This window comes from Podarcis vaucheri (genome assembly GCF_965113315.1).
Source record: "Podarcis vaucheri genome assembly, chromosome: 8".
Taxonomy (NCBI): Eukaryota; Metazoa; Chordata; class Lepidosauria; order Squamata; family Lacertidae; genus Podarcis; species Podarcis vaucheri.
The window spans coordinates 87,052,564-87,068,947 of NC_138766.1; the positions used below are offsets into that span (position 1 = coordinate 87,052,564).

Here is a 16,384-nt window from a genome sequence, read left to right on the forward strand (position 1 = left end):
GTGCTTACGGCACTGAGAGCTATATTGCTGTAGTGATATTTTAAGGGGCCCAAGGTTAGAACTGTGGGGTATAATTCACAGGGAGCAGTCAAATACAACATTCCTTGTTTTCCTAGAGTGGACATGCAAGGGGATGTTTGTCCAGCCAGTCGAAACTTCCTGTTTCCTCCTGGGCTGCAGCATCCTTCCTTGCATGGGACTAGAGGTGGGCGTGACCTTACCTGTCCAGGTAACAAAAAGGACAAGTCACACAGCTCTCTCTTTTTGACTTCCTTCTTCGTTGGACCAGCTTTTTTTTTTTTCTTTGCTAGGGACTGCTATGCTTGCTACCAGCTAGCATAAGCACTGGATTATTCCCCCATATGGGGTAGATCCACATGTACATATTTGTAACTAAGTCTACCTTCAGGGATCCAACTGTGAATTGATGTGAGTAAACTTCTTTTATTGACTTTAAATAAGATTGTTGTGTCTTCATTCTTTTAAGAGGGTTTAAAGGGAATTTACCAGGAACTATACAATTCAATCTGAGACAGACTGAATTGTATAATAGTGAGAGGCTTACACAAGCCTGCAACCAGCTATCTGCTGTGCATGTAAAAAGGGGAGAATGTAAACTCTGCTGAGTAAAGGAACTTGCTGACGCAAGTTAGGAAGGATATTAATAAACAATATATCCTCTCCTGCCACTCTGAACATTCCCGCAAGAACAGTAAACTAAACGCCCTAAGTTGGTGTTGGGGTATGTGTGTGTGTGTGAGAGAGAGAGAGATAATGAGAAATAAAGAACAATGCCACACAGTACTTATAAAACCACATTGTGAACACTCTCCTTTGTCTTCCTTGCTTGTCTCTCTGTCTTTCTCCTCTGAACAAAAACAAAGACACCAAACAATTATTCATGCTTTATAGGCAATGGGGTGCAATGGCTGCCAATGTTTCCAGCCAAACCTGGAGCTGCCTTCACAGCCTGCAGCAGACACCTATTTCAGCAACGCAACAAATTTCAGTCAAAATATGGCTTCCACATTGCAGATGCCCGCAGGAAAAAAATAAAAATAAATGATTTATCAAACTGATGGTGGATGCTGGCCCCTGTTGTCTTATGGCAGCAGCATTCATAGCTTGAGCTATATAGTATTGCAATTAACACATTTTTCTATTTGAAGATGTAAATTTCACACTTTGAATGCCAGACTTTAAACAGGAAAAGTGACATTTCTCCCCCTCTTTTAGGCTGGCACAAAAACAGCGGATGTGGAGTGGGGGAGGAAGCCTCATTAGAGCATAAATATAGCTTTCTTCCTCCACCTGGTCCTCCTTTTCTTCAGGGAAGGAGAATAGCTCAGTGGTAGAGCCTTCATGGCGGGATGCAGGTGGCACTGTGGGTTAAACCACAGAGCCTAGGACTTGCCGATCAGAAGGTCGGCGGTTCGAATCCCTGTGACGGGGTGAGCTCCCGTTCCTCGGTCCCTGCTCCTGCCATCCTAGCAGTTCGAAAGCACGTCAAAGTGGGAAGGTAAATGGCGTTTCTGTGTGCTGCTCTGGTTCGCCTGAAGCGGCTTAGTCATGCTGGCCACATGACCCGGAAGCTGTACACCGGCTCCCTTGGCCAATAAAGCAAGATGAGCGCTGAAACCCCAGAGTTGGTCACGACTGGACATAATGGTCAGAGGTAACTTTACCTTTACCTAGAGCCTTCATGCCTTGTAACAAGAAACTCCTGGATTCAATCCCTGGTATCTCCAGGTAGAGCCCAGAGCGCCTTTTGCTTGAAACCCAAGATATCTGCTTCTAGTCGGAATAGAACAATGTGGTGCCCATCAGAGGGTCTTGAGGTAATTCTTCTTCAAAACACACACACACACACCCTGCTGCCCCAGATAATTGGTTGCATTATTAAATGGGGCAAGTGTCATTTCCCACTAAAGACATAACACCACATTTGGTTGTTAATTCTCAATTAGTCTCCTCTTTGGGACAGCTAATACACAAATGTGGATGGGCGTCATTTTAAAAAATGAGATTTTCCAGCTCAAAATGATATTTTCATGATGACGCTGGCTTTAGAAGAAGCTAGTAACAGAGGAGAGTGTGAATCTCAGCTGAAATCAGTGAGGGAGTGGAGAGAACATGAAGCCAATTGAAATGAAGGCAAACAAAAAATAATGTGCTTTTAAAACAAAAAAAGAAGAATAGAACAGGCTTATTAACCTTTCATTATAGACCCATTCAGACATGTGGATAAGGAGAGCAGGTTGGAATGTGTTGACCCTGGCACCCTCAACTACATGTTCATATATATATATATATATATATATATATATATATGGGACGCGGGTGGCGCTGTGGGTTAAAGCCTCAGCGCCTAGGGCCTGCCGATCGAAAGCACCCCCGGGTGCAAGTAGATGAATAGGTACCGCTTACCAGCGGGAAGGTAAACGGCGTTCCATGTGCTGCGCTGGCTCGCCAGATGCAGCTTTGTCACGCTGGCAACGTGACCCGGAAGTGTCTCCGGACAGCGCTGGCCCCCGGCCTCTTGAGTGAGATGGGCGCACAAACCCCAGAGTCTGTCAAGACTGGCCCGTTCGGGCAGGGGTATCTTTACCTTATATATATATATATATATATATATATATATATATATATATATATATATATATAATTTTCCTCCTTAAACAATATTTTCAACAATACTATAACAAACACAAAAGCTTTCGGCTCTGCCGAGCGTGTGACTTCCCTCCTTCCCTTCAGCAGGTTTTCAGCTTTCAAGTCCTGTCTTGCAATTTAGCTCTTTAACTTTTATTGTCCACATTGTAGGATTTATTTCAGTCCTGCTAGTGCCTTCAAGTTTTTGCAATTGTTATTCAAATATACAATAAATTTACTCGCAGACCCTTTGATTTTTTTGATCGCTCTGGTCTGGAATCCTGCAGTGGTCAGTCTGGCCAATTCTGCAAAGTCCATCATCTTCACCTGCCACTCTGCAATCGTTGCAACCCACCCTCAACTACATGTTCAGCTAAAACTGTGAACATCAACAAAGTGTAGTGGGAATGTCATAATAGACTTGGGCAGACCTAGGTTCAAAGCTATATAACTTACAGAGTGAACGTGGACCCTTCCCTCTCAGCCTAACCCCAAAGGTAGACAACATAGTGGATCAAAAAATATGTACCAAAATGTGCTTTGTGATAAAATTCATGCAAAAACCCCTGCATTTTGTGTGTTTGGGGGCACATTCAAAAAATAAAGCAAATTTCAATGCATTTTTCTTTCTTAAGAGAAGTCTGCAGATTGATGCAGAATTAAACTTATGGATGAACATGTGTGAAACTGATGTGGAATGGAAATAGCTGGAATCCATTCCCCCTGTATTCATATGTGTTCATTCATGAGTTTCATTCTTACAGCAATTTGAGCCATTGTCAGATACAGTATTTCCTTGAATATGAGTTGCTGAGAATCACAAGTTGGGAGAGTGTTGCTGCGTTCAGATGGTTGATGGGTTCCCATGTATATCTGCTTGGTCACTGTGAAGTCTGGCTGCTGGACTGGGCCTTTGGCCTGATCCTGCAAAAATTTTCTTGGGTTCTTATGAGTTGAGGTCATTGTACAATCAAACACAATTACCTCAATCAGCAGAACACCATCTCCACCAAGTGGCCTCATGGGCCATGACCTGGAGAACGCAGTCCAACCACCCATCTTTGAACCAAAGAAAACATCTTTAGCTCCACACAAGGAAAGGTTATTTCCTCATTTGACTTTGGATGTCAAGGTAAAGCAAAGAATCCATGAGGAATGGTGGGTGAAGGCTGTGCGTCTTAAGATAGCATTTCATCTCTGTGTTGAGCCACTGTGATAAATCACTGATATGTCGTAAGTCACAGAAAGAGCATCATTGCAGAAGTGATTTTGCCATCCTAACAGGGAGCCAGGGAATGGCTGTGGGCCAGCAATCTAATTGAAGAGAGGCAGAGAGTACAAATGGACCACGGGAGAAGAATCAATTTTAATGTAATTCCATTTACTAATCAAAACGGGAGTAAGGGATTATGTTGGCAAGCAGACGTCTGCACATACTTGTCAGAGCTAATTGATAAAGAGGGCTTTGTATTAATTAAGATACAAAGTGCACAATCTTGGGTCTAATTTTAGCTCAGAATGATCACTCTGTTGATAGGGAATGTGTTAGAAGCTTTAATGTCCCCCATGCATTACTTTGGTTACAGCTTTATTAATCTAAGTGGGCTCGATTTCCAGTTCCACATTGGGTTCCCTATAGTGATGGTCGTGAAGCTTCCTAGCAAAGGAACAGCTGGTCCATCCAGTTTGGTGCTATAGACAAAAACGCAGACATGCGCACACACACACACACCCCTCTTCAGGAACATCATGTTAGCAGCAATTGTCTCATGATTGTATCATCCTTGGTGCGTTATAAATGCCAGTGTCGTGTTCAGACCATTAGGCAAAGGAGGCCAGGGTTCAAATCTTACCTTAGACATAAAGCTTACAGAGTGAACATGAACCAATCATTATCTCTCAGCTGAGGCCACCTCACAGGGTTGTTGGCTTGTACCCCTGTTCAGTCTGCTGGTTTTGCTAAACTTCTCAGCAAGATTATAAGTGGCTTTTCACCTACCATCTTGAAAATAGACTTAATAGAAGAAAACATGCCCTAGTTTACATTGTTTTAATAACTGTTTAATAACTATTATTATACAGTGGTACCTCGGGTTAAGAACTTAATTTGTTCTGAAGGTCCATTCTTAACCTGAAACTGTTCTTAACCTGAGGTACCACTTTAGCTAATGGGGCCTCCCGCTGCTGCTGCCGTGCGATTTCTGTTCTCATCCTGAAGCAAAGTTCTTAACCTGAGGTACTATTTCTGGGCTAGCGGAGTCTGTAAGCTGAAGCATCTGTAAACTGAAGCATCTGTAACCCGAGGTACCACTGTATTGCATTGTTTATTTAAATATTTTTTCCTCGTAATTAAAGCAGGAAGGAGGAATTGCCTTTCTGAACATTATTCACAGAGTCCATTCTTCATTCTTGATAAAAACCAAGGTATCTGGCTGTCTAATAAAAGAACGTTCTCCACATATAGGCTCCCCCCCATCAAAGCATTCATTATCATTATCCTTCCGTTACATAATACCAGAAGGGTTGTCTCATACAAGAGGGTAAAGTCTTGTTCTCTGGATTATATTTAATGGACTTCAATAACAGGTAAGGATGTGCAAGGAATCTGATTAAGCTGACATTTAAAGGCAAATCTACCTATGTCAAACATTCCAGAACAAAATGCATCCATCCTGCAAAATTCACATTGCTCTGAATTTTGCACCGCAGTTTTGTTTCAGCCATGAAAAGGGCAAAAAATGCAAATACTAGGCAAAGTTTGCATAATGATGGGTGTATTAGTGAAAATAGCATATAAAATACATTACATTAGGGGAAACTGATTTGCAATAATGTGCCAATAATACATGTATGCATCAAAATGTGAATATCAGAAGAAATTTGCACTAAAAGGCAGACAAATTTTGATGAGCGCTTTAAAAAAATGCAACCCGATGTGGACATGTGGAGAACTGAATGTAAAAGGTGGGGGAAATGAGAAACTAGAAGAAATCAATTCCCATCCCCACTCACAACCACTCCAGGGCTCAAGAACTACTTGCAAGATTCCCCCTCCTCTTCAGTCTCAGTGTTGCACCTTGTAGAACTCAAGAGGGGAAATGATGGGGGCAAAACTAGAATTACTTGGCTCTGCCTATTATTGACTACTATTTGAGATTCCCGTCTTCTACCCTACCAGTCACAGTGGGGATCATCCCCCACTAAGAACAACAGGCCAGAACTAGCCTCCTCTGTTCTGAAACAAAGGCCATGACTTTGGGAATCCGCCTAGAAACCCAACAGGGAACAAGATTTCCTGGGATGTTCATGCTTCCATCTTATGCTAAAAGTGTGTGACTGAAGCTACACATCACAAAGACATCACAGACTCCAGAAACCTTCATCTCAAGGCAAACAAATTCAAGGCATCTGCTGGCACCCCTGAAATATCTCACCTCCGAAATCTCTTGGGTTGTGCATAACACCATCATACACACTTTCCTAAGTGTAAGGCCCAATGGGACCTACTTCTACAAAAATACATATAGGTTTGTCTCTCTACAGCCACAGTCGGTGCTGTAATTCACCAGTGGTTTGACTTCCCCCTGAAGGTTCTTTCCCTCTTCCATTGTCTCCCGAGATAGATGGATGCCAACCAACTACAGGATTGTACTCTTAAGGTGCTTAACTTTGGGTAAACTGCATCCCATGTTTCCCAGTGATTTTATGTATACCGTGTTGCAGGTTGTAATAGCTTCTTGCGATTATTAGCTGCCTGGGACTTCTTTTGAGCAGGAAGTGCGACACGAAACTGTGTTCTGGTACTAGTGTTGCAGTGCTCACCCTATTACAGATCTTGCCCCACTTATGTTCCCAGGCACAAAGTGCAATGCATGCACACATTGTACGAGCTGCGCAGGGGGAGCAAATAACCAGCATACAGTGTTGTAAGTGCATTATCCTTAATCTGGAGCCTCTGAGAGGGGTCAAAAGGTAGCTCAAAGTCACTTAAAGTGCATCCTGTACTCTTAACACCCCGATGTTCTCTCCCTCTCTCAATGGCGTCATCTAGAAATATTAATCTGGTAAATCCTTTTGGCTGCTTTTATCTGCACATGCCTAAACCTTTGAAGCGAATAAACAATGGGGGGAAAGAGATAGGGATATTTTAAGGGGAATGCCTCATATCAGACACAGGGGAAGGAAGGAAGGAAGGAAGGAAGGAAGGAAGGAAGGAAGGAAGGAAGGAAGGAAGGAAGGAAACCTAGCAGATTGTAACTATCCTCTAGATTCTCAAATAAGTTATTCCTATGTGGCTGCTACTCTCCCAGAAATCAGTCATCATTACTGATATTTTACTGATATTACAGGAAACTCAGGACAGCATACATGGTTTCCCTCCCTCCACAACAACCCTGCAAAGAATGTTAGGCAGCAGAAGACTCCACAGACGTCCATCAGATGCCTCCATGAAGTCCATGAAGGGCTTGCAAACAGTAGCCCTTTCCTGGTATTGTTCTCCAGCAGCTATTAGTATACAGTGGTACCTCGGATTAAGAACTTAATTCGTTCTGGAGGTCCGTTTTTAACCTGAAACTGTTCTTAACCTAAGGTACCACTTTAGCTAATGGGGCCTCCTGCTGCTGCTGCACCGCCGGAGCATGATTTCTGTTCTCATCCTGAAGCAAAGTTCTTAACCCGAGGTACTATTTCTGGGTTAGCGGAGTCTGTAACCTGAAGCATCTGTAACCTGAAGCATCTGTAACCCAAGGTACCACTGTACATGACCTCTGAGCATGGAGACACCATTTATCTGTCATGTTTAAAAACCTCCATTGCTCCCTGAATTTGTCCAATTCAAAACCATCCAATCTAGTGATATTTGTATAATTCTTGCAGTGTGCTAGGCAATTGTACAGAGCTTATCATAGCATCGTTCTCATGGGAATGGAGGAACCTGTTTTTTTCTGAGTCAAACTGCTGGTTCTTCTAGCTCAGTACTGTCTACAGTGATACTCAGTACTGTCTCAGCCCAGCCTCGAGTTTCTATCAGGATTGAACCTGGGACCTTCTTCATACAAAGTTACGATTGAGTTACAGTCCTCCCCTCCCCTTGATGGCTTCCATTCAAAGAAGCACATTTAAGTCCCATATTTTTTATATGGACGACTTCAGAACATGTTAAATGCTTTCCTACTGAAATCAATAGAGAGGGTTTAACAATTTGGATAGATCATGCCTTACCAATGGCTTTACGCATTATACTCAAGCATCATCAGCTGCCTACACAGCCTCTCCTACAGTTGCCTGACTGCTACTTCTTTCATTCTTCTGATCTAATTCTAGTCCTCTTCAGGCATCATACTTAAAGGAGAGTGTGTGAGTGGGGCTGCAGCAAGAAACCTCTCCTCCTGTCTTCTGCGTGTGCACGACAGATGTCTGAAGCAGGGGGGTCTTCACATGCACATGTTCTAGGTTCACGCCCACAGTTTCCAGGTTCCAGATCACACTTCCTAGATTCCAGATTGCATGGAAATCCTTACATGAGAAGGCCATCCTCCAGTCATTTTTTTAGTGTCAGCTGATGGCAGAGTGAGAGTACTAACTTTGCATGCTCCCGCTCCCTCTCCTTAATGCAAAGTGTAATGCTTGGAGAGAAGAAGAGAAGAGTTTGGATTTGATATCCCGCCTTTCACTCCCCTTCAGGAGTCTCAAAGCGGCTAACATTCTCCTTTCCCTTCCTCCCCCACAGCAAACACTCTGTGAGGTGAGTGGGGCTGAGAGACTTCAGAGAAGTGTGACTGGCCCAAGGTCACCCAGCAGCTGCATGTGGAGGAGCGGGGAAGCGAACCCAGTTCCCCAGATTACCAGTCCACCGCTCTGAACCACTACACCACACTGGCTCTCTTTCTTATTTGTTCTGTGGTGCATCCCTGGTGTTACTCCATTATGGAAGAGCACTCTTGCTCTACAGCACAACAAAAGTGGCACAAAAAAACCCGACACCCCTGGAACATTTGTGCTATAAAAAAGTTACATCAAGGACAGACTATGTGGTACCCTCCAGATATTGTTGAACTACAGTGGTACCTCAGGTTAAGAACTTAATTCGTTCCAGAGGTCCGTTATTAACCTGAAACTGTTCTTCACCTGAAGCACCACTTTAGCTAATGGGGCCTCCCACTGCCGCCACACCGCCGGAGCACAATTTCTGTTCTCATCCTGAAGCAAAGTTCTTAACCCGAGGTACTATTTCTTGGTTAGCGGAGTCTGTAACCTGAAGCATCTGTAACCTGAAGCGTATGTAACCCGAGGTACCACTGTACAACTTCTGTCAGTCCTAGCCATCAAGGACAATGTTCAGGGATGATGGGAGGTGTAGTCCAATATAATATGGAGGGCACCATATTGGCTACCTCTGAGCTACAGGATTTCAGCAGGAAGTTACAGGACATGTGCTGGTTGGAAACGAGGCAGTATGACTGCCATGAAACTCATGCAAGCACAAATAGTATTAAAAGTGGGATTGTGTCTAACTGCCCCAATAGCACCATGAACACAAATCACCATAATTGAACAATAAAAAGGACAAGGAGGGGGCAGACGGTAGGCTGGGACTTTTTCAGTCCATCTGCTGTAAAGCCCTGCTTGCAAATTTCAGAAAACAAAGTACTTTTCAGCGCTGCTACTTTCTATGCAGAGAACACCTGCTGGGAATGGCCGGAGTTAATCAGCGGAAGATCTCTCCCTCTTAAGGGACGAACATCGTTCCTGCTAGCGCTACTGGTGATTATTCTGAAAATTATGCCTAAAAGAAGTGCTTTGAAATCTGTTCTACAGTTTTTACTTTCACAGCTGCACTTGGAGTGAGCTTTCAAACAGCTTGCCCCTCACTTAAAGAGACTTGTGGGGCCAAATCAGACTCAACACAGGAATGCTGAGATTTTTAGAAGCTACCTGCAGTCACAGGGAAGGCCCAGTTGGGATTGAGGCTTTGTGCCACCAAAGGAGGAGGTTTTTACCCTTTTCCCGTGTACCACTTTCTCCAGCTTAAACTTAATTTATTTAAACTTACCGTAATTTATATACCACCACCAGCCAGCACAAAAAGACCCCCAACTACATACAGTGCAAATAGCTGCTGGGGTGAAAGATTTTAATTCTGGAAACATTCCAAGGAGGAATGCTAAATTCTTCCACTGCTACAGCCTCAGTCAGAAATGGTTGGTGCATTGATTGAGGTCCATGGTGCTTCAAATGATCACCTCCAATTTCCTTTGAAGAAGCTTTCTAATTCTCTGGTTCAAACAGTGAAAAACTCCCCCCCCCCAAGCTCGAACAACACATTACTTTCTATGCAAACTTCTGTAGGCCACATGGCAATGGTGGGCCGAGTCCAAGATGAAAATGGGCAGCACAAGGAATGTGAAATTTACCTTTGCCCAATAAACCGGTTTACATACGCAGACACACAGCACTGTGTCCTGCATCCAGGGAAGCAAAAGTCATTACAGTGGTACCTCGGGTTACAGACGCTTCAGGTTACAGACGCCTCTAACCCAGAAATAGTACCTTGGGTTAAGAACTTTACCTCAGGATGAGAACAGAAACCGCGCGGCAGTGGCGTGGTGGCAGCGGGAGGCCCCATTAGCTAAAGTAGTACCTCATGTTAAGAATAGTTTCAGGTTAAGAACAGACCTCCAGAATGAATTAAGTTCTTAACCTGAGGTACCACTGTATCAGAGTTGAAAGACACATTCCAGCCATGAAAGAACCCTCAAGGAAGATGCAAAACAAGTCCAATGGGGTGTGTGACCTGGGGAGAAATGGTATGTCTAGGGAGGAGAAACGCCCTGAGGAGACTTCTGAGACAGAGAGGTCCTTGGCCCTGAGGTCCTCCACCCTTGTTGTCAAGGGCAGTCTCCAGCCAAGGAATGCGCACAGGAGATAGTTAACTCTTTATTGGCAAAGCTAACACAGTTATTCTACAGCTCCAAATAACCACGCACACCAGTCTAGCATCTAGGAAGCTGTTCCCAGGAACTGGGCTCTATTCAGCAGTTGCTGCAAATGGGGGCCACTCCCCCTCCACCATATTATGTACCTTCCCCGATGGGCTGCATGCATGCAGACAGAGACTACACATGCATGGAAACTTCCCCTGCTCATTCCTCTTCAGTCCCCTCCTGGTACTGGGAGACAGTGGTGCAGTGGTGCAGAGGACAGGGAAGTACTTGGCCATTCAGTTGCCTGACCTACCTCCCCCCCTCTTTTTCCGACCCATCCTGTGCTCCACCCTCCAGCTCTGAAACTTCTCCTGCCTGTGACTCTTGCCTCCTGACTGATGCCAGTCCCCACAAATCACTGCCCCCCAGTCCTGAGCCAGACTCCAGCCCCCCTTCCCTAGGCGCACACTCACTCATCAGTGACCTTTCAGACCCTGACAGTCCCTGACACCTGACTTAGTTCATCATGTCTCATGAACTTAATTTCGTTCATCTCTAATGCCGTATTACACAGGAAAAAATGACCCTGAAATATTGTGCTGGGCCTGGGGGTAACCCGTGAAACATGGTCCAGGACCGGTTCAGAATCTGAAGGTTCTTCTAGGAGTCAGTCCAACAGGGCCAAGGCAGGATACCAGGCAAGGACAGGTACAGGATCTCAGGCAGGATCTAGCATACAGCAATGTTGCTCCCACAACCTTTTATCTTTGTTGGGGTAGTGGCCAGTCCTGATCCCCCAGCGACTCACCTCCCTGTTTCGCCTGAAGGCAAGCACTCCTCCTGCGAGTACTCAGGTCTCTCCTCCTCTCAGACCTTAGTCTCTGCAGCTCGGGGTCGTCGGTGGGTTACTAGACCCAGAGGCTGCCTCTGCCTCCCCTGACCAAGCTGGTAGTGGAGCAGCTGTAAGTGATGGCCCAGCTGGAGGCAACGAGGAAATCCCCGCATCTGGAGCCAGGGCAGGCTCAGGCCCCTGACTCGGCTCAGCTGGTGTTTGTTGCAGGGGAACCTGTGCAGACTAGGACTCTTCAGGATCAGGCCCCAGACTTGGTTCAGATGATGCCTGAGGCAAATAATCCAGTGCAGATTGAGATTCCTCTGGTTCCAAGTCGGAGCCCAAGTCCCAGGCCATCACAAATATGCTGCACTTGGCATAGCTGTTCCTTGAGCAAACATTGTTCTTTCTCAACAGCTACATAAATGAATGCAACATTTAATTACTCCCTTGGAAATACCACTTGGAAAATTGAAGAAGATGGTTCCTCTAGATTTTCTGTAAAGCTTACAAAGCTAATAATTAATTATTAAATGGCAATGTTGTATTTATGAAAAATCCTCTCTCCCTCCGTATCTCCAAATGGTTTACATATGCAGCAGCCAGTCCTTAATCACTTCAAAAGGAACCTAGTAGGCTCATTTAACCAATTTCTTTCTAAATTCTCTCTAGTGGTTACCGGGTTTTGAAAATCATGCCCTCATAGACTTGGTTGGCGCCAACAAGTTCACCCATGAAATCTGGAGCCCACCGCTCCACAAACAGATTGCAATTGCATAGAGGTCTGATGCGGAGAGAGTCTCACATAGAGGCAGAAGCTGGTGGAAGAGTTAGACAAAAGGTGGTGAGCCCATGGCCCATGAAGCCACTTGATTTGGCCCATGAATTCACTTCTGGCAGCCTGCCAAAGTCAGACACCTGTTCTTACCTTGGAAAAGTGGCTCCTTTCTCTCTGGTGCAACACTATTGCTAGAAGGTCTTAGATGTTCACGAAACATCCGCATGTGAAACAGATGCACTACCTCTGCACTTTGCTGAAACAATTTTGGAGCCCACCTAAATGTTAGCAAGGAGGAAGCTGATCATACCTCCACACCATGGGACCTCTACCCAAAAGACCCTGTTCACGCCCACCAGACTAACCTTTCTCCTTAGAGGGCATACAAAGGAAACAGGAGTTGCTAATGTGGAGCTGTCCAGATACTATTGAGACTACAATTTCCATATTCCCAAACCATTGGCCATGCACTGATGGGAGTTGGAGTTCAACTATGCCTGGAAACAGCCCTGCTGGCTCTCCCTGGAGTGCAGCCTCTGTCGCTGATTTTAAATCTGTGGCAGGTTTGCATGGGCGCAGATGTATTCCGTGCTTCACGAAACCTATTTCCAAGCCTTTAATGGCTTTAAAGGTCATGACTCACACCTTAAATTGTTTAGCTTATTTGACTAAATTGTGCTACATAACCTACAAGACATCCCACTTGTATACCCATTGCTATAAATGCCAACCCCTTCCTGTCTTGCACATTATTTGTTGTAGCAAGTGCTAAATAATGCAGCTCCTAGTTTAAGGGAAAATGGAGTGCTGTTGGTTGCTCACATTAATAACATAGCTACCAAATCGAACACTGAAATTTATTTAAGCTGATATTACAAAAAAAAAGCCCTGCTTTTCCTTCTCTCTCAATCTACGCTGTTAAATTTCCAGAAGCAAAGCTGGCTCCAGGATGTTTTTACTTAAGTTTTCTAGGTTTTCATAGATTGATGTTATTGCATTTTATTTGTGGAAAGCCTATGTGTTATATTTTATGAAAGAGCAGATTGTAAATGTTGAAATATAAATGATAAATAAATAAAAGAGGCTTCCATTCATCGGCCTCAGTGTCAAGGATTTGAGAATACCTTTTGGTTATGAGGCAGCCCAGGATAGCATCTGTACCTCTCCCCATCTTCCCCAGCATTCTGCAGCCTCCCCAGCTGCCCAGACTTCTGAAAGGGTCCCAAGGCCTTTTACATTCCCATCATTATGGGAAACTGCATATTACTTTACACATTGTGGCCATTACTACTGAATATATTACATATGAGCAGTAGTGTAGCAGGGGTTACCAGTGCCTGGAGCCATGGCGAGGGAAACAAATGGAGCACGCATGCACATTCAACTGCCTAATGGCATCCACGTCACCCAGCAGATTGCAGCCGCAGAGATAAGAAAAGAAGATACGTTCTATTTTGAGTAGAGGTCGCTTCCTGGTTCACATGGAGAAGCCATTTTAAACAGAGTCCAGCAACAGAAATTTTGCACCCCTAATAATTTTGCACTTACGGCAACCACCCCTCTGCCCCTCCATGCTACACTACTGCATATGAAGAGCTGATGGCAGCACCCACGCTCTGAAGCATCATGGTATTAATACTGGACAGTCCCCTTCACTGCACTGTCCCTGCAAAAAAACATTTTACTTTTAGGTAAGCCAACCCAGGCATGTAATTGTCTTATGCATATTTGTTTTTGCATTGTTGATTTTACTATATTTTGACCATTTTATTGAACTGACCATTTTAAAAGAAGTTTGCTAATGTTATCAGCATTTCAATATTTTTTACTATTTGATTTAAGCTGCTTATAGGTAAAGGTAAAGGGACCCCTGACCATTAGGTCCAGTCATGACCGACTCTGGGGTTGCGGCGCTCATCTTGCTTTATTGGCCGAGGGAGCTGGTGTACAGCTTCTGGGTCATGTGGCCAGCATGACTAAGCCACTTCTGGCGAACCAGAGCAGTGCACGGAAATGCTGTTTACCTTGCTGCTGGAGACCGATTTATCTACTTGAACTTTGATGTGCTTTTGAACTGCTAGGTTGGCAGGAGCTGGGACCGAGCAATGGGAGCTCACCCTGTCTTGGGGATTCGGACTGCCGACCTTCTGATCAGCAAGTCCTAGGCTCTGTGGTTTAACCCACAGTGCCACCCACTTTATACCTGCTTATACATGTTGTTAAATAATAAATATGTTATCGCCATGATTTTTAGATTTGTTCTGAGAATTGTAATAGAGATATAAAGACATTAAGAGAAAACGGAGCCCTCTTACTTATCTGTTGTATCAACAGAGGAATAAGGCCCCCGAGTGTGTCTGCATTTCACATGAAAACAAAAACACAAACAGTCCTTGGAGCAGATCTTCCCCCCCTTTCCTAAATCTCACAGTATTGGCCTGCTTTATGAAGAGTAAAGTATTCCAACCCTCCCTAAGTCAAAAATCAATAGAGAGCTCACCAATGTAACACTCTTTAAAAGTGCAATTATCACCAGAATTGCCACCACATTGCAAGACTCACACATCTCGTAACACAATTACACTCCAGGTTAAGTTGATCTACTCTGTTTGGGATATACTATACAGAAAAAAAACACACATTCAAACATCTAGAGAGCCCTAAGGATCAGCACCTGGATGTAATGGATGCAAATTCTAAACAAGTCAATGCTTTGAAAACAACACAAAATGAGATGGATGCACAAACACATTTCTTCTCACCACCCATGGCCTAAAACCCACTTGGGAAGGGTCATAGCTCAGTGGTAGAACATTTGCTTCGTATGCAGAATAATAATAATAATTTATTGTTTATACCCAGCCACTCTGGGCAGCTCCCAACAGAATTAATGAAATAATAATAATAATAATAATAAAGTGATAAAACATCAGATGGGAGGGCGTTCCACAGGGCGGGCACCACTACCAAGAAGGCCCTCTGCCTGGTTCTCTGTAGCCTCTCACAGGGAGGGAACCACCAGAAGGTCCTTGGAGCTGGACCTCAGTGCCTGGGCTGAACAATGGGGGTGGAGACACTCCTTCAGGTTCCAGGTTCCAGCTTCAATCACCAGCATCTTAGGTAGAGCAGGAAGAGACCCCAGCCCGACATTCTGGAGAGTGACTCCTTTTGAGTGAAAAATAATACTGAACTGGATGGACAAACAGTCTGACTTATATAAGGCAGGTTTCTCTCTCTCTCTCTCTCTGTGTGTGTGTGTGTATGTGTGTAATCATCTGCACCTAAAAAACCCCAACCATTTCCATTCAGGCCTTTAATGTAATTGTGGGTGGTCCTTATTTATATACCAATGAATGACTGCTGGTTAATAGTTATGCTACACACTGTTCAAGCTCTGCCTGCTTTTCGGCTGCTTGGATCGGGAGACAGCCCAGCGTTTCAGATGGGTCCTCCCTGGTAACTTATTGCCAATTGTCTGCTCTTGAGCATTGCAGACAGCAATAAAAAAATAAACAACGCACGGCCTGTGCCCATCAGAAAAGCCATCGCCTTTTGATCAGCCATGGATGAAATAAGATGGGATAGGTGCCTAGGGCAAAGTAACTACTAAGTGGCTAATCATGTAGTAATTGGTTCATAAGAATGCAAGAGGAGCTCTGCTGAGTCAAACTAAACAGCCCACCCAGCCAGGCAGCTTGCCTAGTGCAGTGAACAAACTTATGCCTCCCCAGAAACCCATAAGCAATAGCTTTGTCCCTCCTGGTCCACCCACATAATGATACTATGTGATATTGTACCTCTGATCCTGGAAGTAGCATATTTTAGGGCTGTGCAGGGCAATTTACCCTATGCCATCCTAGGTGGGAGGAACACAACCACCTCTTTCTGGATGTGTCTCTGAAACAATTCAGAGGGAGGGCCTAATTTTTATTATTATTAAGGGTTGAGAGTCCCATGGACTGCAAGAAGATCAAACCTATCCATTCTAAAGGAAATCAGCCCTGAGTGCTCACTAGAAGGACAGATCCTGAAGCTGAGGCTCCAATACTTTGGCCACCTCAGGAGAAGGAAAGACTCCCCGGAAAAGACTCTGATGTTGGGAAAGATGGAGGGCACAAGGAGAAGGGGACGACAGAGGATGAGATGTTTGTACAGTGTTTCCGAAGCTAGCAGCATGAGTTTGACCAAACTGCGGGA

At 44.5% G+C, this 16,384-nt stretch overlaps 1 protein-coding gene across 2 annotated transcripts in view; it reads right to left on the bottom strand.

Moving 5' to 3' along the window:
• Positions 1-16,384, bottom strand: part of FAM135B (family with sequence similarity 135 member B) — a 144,231-nt gene that overhangs the window by 116,388 nt on the left and 11,459 nt on the right. Inside the window, exon 2 of one of the 2 annotated variants that reach the window (XM_082235474.1) lies at positions 12,338-12,465. The exons of the other annotated variant lie outside the window; for it this stretch is intronic. The gene's annotated coding sequence lies outside the window, so the exon portion shown is untranslated. The remainder of the gene's footprint in view (positions 1-12,337; positions 12,466-16,384) is intronic. 2 annotated transcript variants of the gene reach the window in all.